Raw genomic sequence first — 7530 nt, 5'->3', positions numbered from 1 at the left:
CTCTGCAATGTTTTTTTTTAATAAAAGGAAGATAAGTGCTCTAAGAAGACACTGTTACTCTTACATAGTGACCTGGATTCTGACCCAGCATCACTATGTTTTTGATATTAATGTTCAATTTATAGAAAAATTTAAATCTTTTAGCCAATTTTATCATACATAAAATTCAATTTTTCATAAAATTAATCTGTCATAAACCTTTAACAACTTGTTTAAATCTTTAGTTTTATCCTATAATTTTACCTTAGAACTATAACTTTCCCAACTTCTTATGTCTATTTAGTTTTAGCCATCATTTGTATTTCTTCAATTTTTAAACAACTTACAAACCTCAAAATTAGGCAAAATTACTTTCCCTTTACCCAAAACTACCTTCCTCTGCTTTCATGTAACTTTTAATCAAAACACATCTTCTTTTCTTTGTTAAAATTGTTTTTCTTGCATCTGATAGTTTTAGCTACACATATAAATTACAGTGTTAGCTCTTGCTGACTCTTATTTTTAGTGAAAAACCTAGGAGATAAGTATTAATAATTAACAGCATGACAAGTTTTCTAGTTACATGGAGCAAATCAGACATATCAAGCAATGCCAAGAGTACAGTATCAAGTTATACTGGAGGAAAACATTGCTTTTTTCGACCTTCAAGATAGAACATTTCAGCATCAGGCCACAACAATAGTTAGAACTGGAGGGAGGATAAAAAGTTACAGGACTTGACAGAAAATTGAAGGAAAGAGTTATCATCTCAGGCTTTCTCGATGGGCTAAAAAGCTGAAAGCAGCAAGACTCAGCAAGAGTTGGACTCCTGAGCTACAAGTCTGAAAAGTTTTAAAAAACAAACAGGTTATAGAGTTACAAATTAAAAACCCTTGTAATTTTATTAAGTAAATCGGCATCTTTAAAAAATCTTGTTTTAACGTGGGGGAACATAATTTAGAAAGACTATTATAAATAATTTCCTTTAAGTATACTTAATCACATACAACTTAGTCACACACAACTTAATCACATAAAAGATTCATTTCATAAACTACCTTTCATGAATTTTATCATAACTTACACAGATGATCTATGACATGTTTGGACTTTTTGTTGTGCCCTATACTTCTCTTTTCCCCCAATAGCCAGGCATTTTACTTCAGGATAAAAATTTACTATATAAATTTTCTTATATAAAATCTTTTCTTATATAAAATTGTCACCTAGTGGAGTGTGGTACAACACTCATGAGTTCTTTGGCTCACTGCTGAAAAGAATTTCAGAATGCCCAGTTAGTTTAAAAGCAGAATTTACTAGAGAAAGAAAGAGAGAAAAAGAAAGGAAGACATGCCAGAAAGAGACATAGGCAGGTTGGAGAAAGACAAAAGCACTCTTGCTTTTGACGAACGTCTTGTTACCTATTTAGTGATTAATATGTTAATGAGTGGGCTGCAGGTATCTACTACAGAGAAATTATCATCTGTCTGCCTCTGATGGTTGAGAGGGTGGCCTTTTCCCAACATGCATTTTGCCTTTGACAGGAGAGTGAATACACTGATTATATGTTAATTCATGAGCTAAAAGGTGGTTTTATTATCATTTTCTACACCTTGATGAGTTTTTCTTTGATAAGCTGTGGGGAAAGGGTCTACTGGCAAGTCTACCTTCCAGCTCACAGGGTGGTTGAGTCTGATGTGATATGGATAAGTGGCAGAATGCGTCATTCTAAAACTGCAATTTTTAGAAATTTATCTATGTCTAACCTACACTGAATACCTTGCTTCAAGATTATACTCTTTTCTTTATAATCTCCCTTACCAAAAATGCAGCTCTATATCCATAACTTCCTTCACATTTCTCTCTCCTACTTTTTGATTCCTTTCTACTCTCTTTCATAAATAGCTTTTAAATAACCTCTGGATTATCCAGATTTATTTTTTTAAAGCCAATTACATAGAGCTCTTTCGTACATTTTGGCAGTGAAACATTGTTTTAGGCAACCTCAAGTTTGCACTTTTAAAGGGACAAGTTTTAGGTGAAACAAGAGAGAATTTATATTTTTAAAAGCACGGAGTCAGCCACGCTCAGTGGCTCAACTTGTAATCCCGTGCCTTTGGGAGACTGAGGTGAGTGGATTGCCTGTCTGTGGGTTTGAGACCCGCCTGGGCAACTTGGCGAGACCCCATTTCTACAATAAACCAAAAAATTAGCTGGGCATGGTAGCGCGCACCTGTAGTTCCAGCTACTTGGAAGGCTGAGGCAGAAAGATTGCCGGAGCCCAGCAGGTTGAAGCGGCGGTGGCCGGGAGCGGCTACTGCACTCCAGTCTGGGCTACAGAGTGAGACTCCAACTCAAAAAAAAAAAGCACAGAGTTAAGGTGTCAGGCCTGAATACTATACTGTAATTTGCTTCAACTAAGAAAATGGCATAAGTAAGAGCTCAGCTAACATGCCCAGTAAAGCACTTTAAAAAAAGTTATGACATAAATTTAAAACACTAGGCAGACACATTTACAAATGGAGGTTTCTTTAAAGATAACCATTCATGGTAAGCAGCTGCCACTTTTAAAAGTGGTTTTATGTTTTATTTATTTATTTTTCCCTGCTCATAGCACCAAAACTGTGGGGCCATGGCCATTGGCCCCCCAAAGGTTTGATGAAAAGTCACTGGGAAGAGGTAGATTGATTAATGGGAGAAAAGGCATCTAACATTATTTAATGTGTATACATGGGAGGCTTCAGAATGAAGATCCAACAGGGACCTGAATGCCATTTCGTGTTTACAGAAAGAATAGGGACTTGGATTCTGGTAAAGCAGGCTATGGGAGGGGGAGGAGAGGAATTCCACTGAGGGGCAACAAATGATTGGGGGAATTGATGGATGGGGGAAACAGAATGACTTGCAAATACAATAGTTTTCTTTGGACGTTGAGTAGCCTGAGAGACTGGCATTATTTTTGTAAAATGTTTAGGCCAAGTCTGATTATATTCTCCCTCTCCTTTTCTGATAACAGGCAGAGGAAGCAGCTTGGGACAGATGGGGAGATCAAAGAGTCATTGTGGTAAACATGTTTGAGGGTAAACTTCCCTGCACCCCTCCTTTCCCCTGTTTGACGCTTCCCTAGAAGTTGCACATACTAAAAACTCTTAGGGTACAGAGGGTGAGGGTGGATGGACCTATGGGGTGGGGCTCAGCACCTCCGGAGCCGGCGTGCTTGAAGCGCACACTGGCAACCGGAGATCCAAGCAATGCAAAAATTTGCAACACACAAAGTGATAAAAGAAGAAAAGATGTATTTAAGAAAGGTTCACTTCCCACAGACAGGAAGCAGGCCTACATTCTAGATTAGAGTGTGGCACTGTAACCCCCGAGCCCTGGCTTAAATCCTCTCCCCTGGAGGTGTTGCAATCAGGTAGACATGACTGCCATGACTTCCTTTTTGACCACTTGTGGACGTCTTGGAGACCCTGAGGGGGGTCCTGGTCACCAGGCACCAAGTATACAATGGGCTGATATTGATCAGCTTGAGAAATCCAGGTTTCTAAAAACAAACAAATTGCAATAGGCCTGTACCGGTTATGGTTAAGGAGTCTGTGTTTCTGAAAAGGCAAAGTCGGCAAAGTTAATCTTTACCTAGAGCTTGTATTTTTCCCAGACATAGCCTCTACTTTCTCATCTTTGTGTTAGGGTTTAGGAACAAGATAAAAAATGGATTTCTCCAGAACATAGCTTCTACTTTCTCATCATTGTGTCAGGGTTTAAGAACAAGACTTTTAAAAATGGCTTCCCGCTCTTGGTTTGTCCTTTCAAAAACTGAGATGGTATCTACGAAAGAGAAAATTTTAGTTAAAAGCTGTAGCAAAGAATTCCACTCGGGTCAGATCCATTAAACAGCAATGTCTCATTTTTAAAGGTGGTATTGCAGGTGGGCTGTAACCAGAGACAACAACAACAAAAAACATTAACAGATAGCCCAGGGGGTTTTAATGTTTCTTGTTCTATTGCTGAAAAAATCCAGAGGATCCCAGGGTTGGCCAACCGTGATCCCCAAAGGCATAAAACGTAACACAAATTGTGGTACAAATCAATGAGTCATTTCTTCTAATACTAAAAGACCCACGGCATCAGGGGTTGACCAAAAGTGATCCCCAAAGGCCTAACACAAATTAGGGTCACAGAACAATGTAATTCTGGTGTCCCAAAGTTACCACAATAAGGGAGGGACCTCCTAAAACAAAAGAGATCATTCAAAGCACACAACGAAAATGTCCTGCCTTGCATAGAATAGAAACAATTGTCCAAATTGCCAAAGCAAAGATTGTTAAGTGCACATAAGCATACATTTGGCCACTAAAAACAAAAGAGGAGGATTAGTAAAACACAGAAGATCACAAAACCCATGAATAGTAGAGTTTCCGACTAAAGAATGTTATCTATTTAAAGCACAACAATCAGATTTAACAAGGAAAAACTCACCTACCCTTCCTTCGGGTTCACTAGTATCACATGGGCTTGACTTGGAGTCTGGACAAAGGTGTCCTTTAGTCCAATCTAAGGTGGCCAGGAAGATGATACAGGCTAGAGGGCCCCAAACTTGGGGTTCCACCAGAGTCAACAAGGAAGGTGATTCAGGCAAACTCCAAAATTGAGGTTTGACCTGAGAGGACAAGTGGATTCTTGCCTTCATACAGGAAGGAATTCAAGTGCACACCATAATTAGGAGATGAAAAGTAAGTTTATTACAGCAACAGGTCCATAGGCACAGAAGCCCATGTGCATCACTGGGGTTTTAGTTGGAAAATAAAAGCAAGTTTATTGACATGACCGAGAATGGGCTGCTCCATAAGCAGAGCAGCCTAGGCTGGTCTGCAGGACCAGCTAGAAATGATAAATCTTAAAAGTGATGATAAATTTTAAAAGTGAGAACTATGGTAATTACCCCAATTTGATCATTATACTATGTTTCCTTGAAACATCACAGTGTATCCCATAAATACATACAATACTGTGTGTCCATTATTAAAATATACAACTGTATATTATTCTCATCTATGATAATAAATAGGCATAAACAATGTGTTATCAAAATTTCCAATTAAATCTCAACATAGCTTTGTCTTAGTTTTTACATAAATTGAAATACACATAATATTGCTGTTCTTTGCGCTGAGGTAGCCATGATGGTTAATTTTATCTGTCAGTGTGGCCGGACCACGGTGCGCAGATTTTTGGCCCAACTTCATCAATGAGAAAGTTTTTGGATGAGGTTAGCATTTAATTGAGTGGACTTCGAATAAAACAGATTGCCCTCCATAATTTTGGCGGGCTTCATCCAATCAACAAGGCTTAAAGAAAACAAGGACTGACTTTCCCAGAGCAAGAAAGAATTTTGGCTCCAATTGGCCTTTGAATTTGAACTGCAGTATTGGCCCTTTTGGGGTCTCAAGCCCGCTCTGCTGTCCCATTCTGTAAATTTTGTTTTTTCTAGCCTCTGTAATCACATAACCCAGTTCCTTAAAAATAAATCTTTTTATATACATAAAACCTTGACTAATAGGAAAATGATCAGTTAATCTCTCAGACTGACAGAACTTTAGTTGAAAGGAACCTTAGCATTCCAGAAGCAATCATCAAAGGATACTAGTGAGTACCTCATCAGTGTCTGACACGCACAAAACATAGCATAAATCAAGGGATGTGAGTTGTAATGTGGGCAATGCTAATGTACATAAACTTTACCAGGAAAATATCAAAGGACATTATCCATACAAGTCTAATTTTATCACTGTCTGCTTTAAAATATTTAAGAAGTACTCCTTTGCCTACAAAAAATACCAAATTAAGGTGAAATTCCAGCTGCTTAAAATGTCCTGTAGCTTGTCCAACTCATCCCCTGGTCCTTCTCTCTCATGAGTTCCTCTCTGCAGAGCCCTGCGTCCTGCTGGTTGATTCTGCTGAGCCCTGGGAGTCCATGTTCTTCCCCAGGTCCTCCTCTTTGTCCCAAATCCCTCTTAGTTCCATTACAGCCTCATTAGGTTCTCATGCCCACTGCCCAGAAAAATGGAGAGACTGTCAGTTGCTGTTAGAGTAGAGAAATAATTTATATCACCAAGGAGAGAGCAAGGAGGATTTGAGATGTTTCTCAGATCTGCCTTCTCAATAATTTTATTTATGTTTTTGAGACAGGGTACCTCTCTGACACCCAAGCCGAAGTGCAGTGGCATAATCACAGTTCACCAATGCCTTGACCTTCTGGGCTCAGGTGATCCTTTTATCTCAGTCTTCTGAGTATCTGGGTCTACAGTCATGCACCACCACACCTAATTTTTTATTTTTTATGTTTTGTAGAGATGGGGTATCCCTATGTTGCCCAGGCTGGTATTGAACCCCTGGGCTCAAACGATTCTCCCCTTGGCCTCCCAAAGTGGTGGGATTGCAGGCCTGAGCCACCGTCCCTCTGAGAGTAGGGTTTTTAAAGGCACTTTGATAGGCAGGGAGGCTATGGAATTGGGACTGAGAAGTGGTTAGAGCATAGAATCACGGAAGTGTTGAGATTGTGTTCCTGCACCAAGTCAGTTTCTGGGTGAGGTTCATAGGTCACAGGTTCAATTGGCGTCAATGGTCTATTAAAATATGGAATCTGAAAAACATCTCAAACACCAGCCTCAGGGGAGGAGTTACAAATCTTGTGAACAGGGGAGGAGTTACAAATCTTGTGAACAAATGAAAAAAAATGCGTGAGGGGGCATCTCTAGTGATCAAAGCACTCATGCCCTTAGCCAATTAAACTTCAGGACGTGATCTACTGGAGGTCAACCCTGGGCACAAGGGTTTTAAAAAAAGCAGAAGACACAAAGCAGTGCTTTGGAGCCTAAGTTGGCCTCGGAGAGCAGCCATTCTCCCACCCCACGGGGCACTCCTCACCACTCACTGTGGACCAGGGTCTGGCACCCAGAGCCCCTCATCGGAGCCCGGAAAGGCAGCCGCCCCCTTGCTGTCTGTCACTGATCACAGGTTCCTGAGGAGCCTGGTGCTAAACCCTTCCTAGATGACCAGCTTCTGGTCCAGTGTTTCTCACATAGCGGGGCAGTTCCCTCGCTGAGCTCTGCTGAACATCAGCTTTCAACATAAGGGTTTGTAAATGCTAATAAATAAATACATAAATAAATGAACTTCAGAATGCCATCAAGGAGATCTGATAACTCATTTTTAAAGGTATCTCTAGTTAGTTGTTTAATGGAAAATATGATTACAAACCTCATGAGCAACCTCCCCCCTTCCCAGGGGTCAGGATGTAAAGATAGCTTCTTGTTCTCTACGGAAGTGTCTATGCAAACCAACAGTCTTGTTCATTTCTAACCATAGCTGCACCTTTGCAGGGCGCAGGTCTTTTCTCTAGTTTTTACCCTGTGACTCTGTATTAATTGCATGTAGGCAGTTTCAGTTCTTTATAGCGTCACTTGTCAACCTTTTCAGCATCAGGGATCAGTTTCAATTTTTTTTTTTTTGAGTTGGAGTCTCACTCTGTCGCCCAGACTGGAGTGCAGT

Source organism: Carlito syrichta, unplaced genomic scaffold, assembly GCF_000164805.1.
Source record: "Carlito syrichta isolate Samal-C Ts95f unplaced genomic scaffold, Tarsius_syrichta-2.0.1 Scaffold305226, whole genome shotgun sequence".
Taxonomy (NCBI): domain Eukaryota; kingdom Metazoa; phylum Chordata; class Mammalia; order Primates; family Tarsiidae; genus Carlito; species Carlito syrichta.
The sequence above is the reverse complement of the archived record's forward strand: the minus strand, read 5'-3'. Positions refer to the sequence as shown.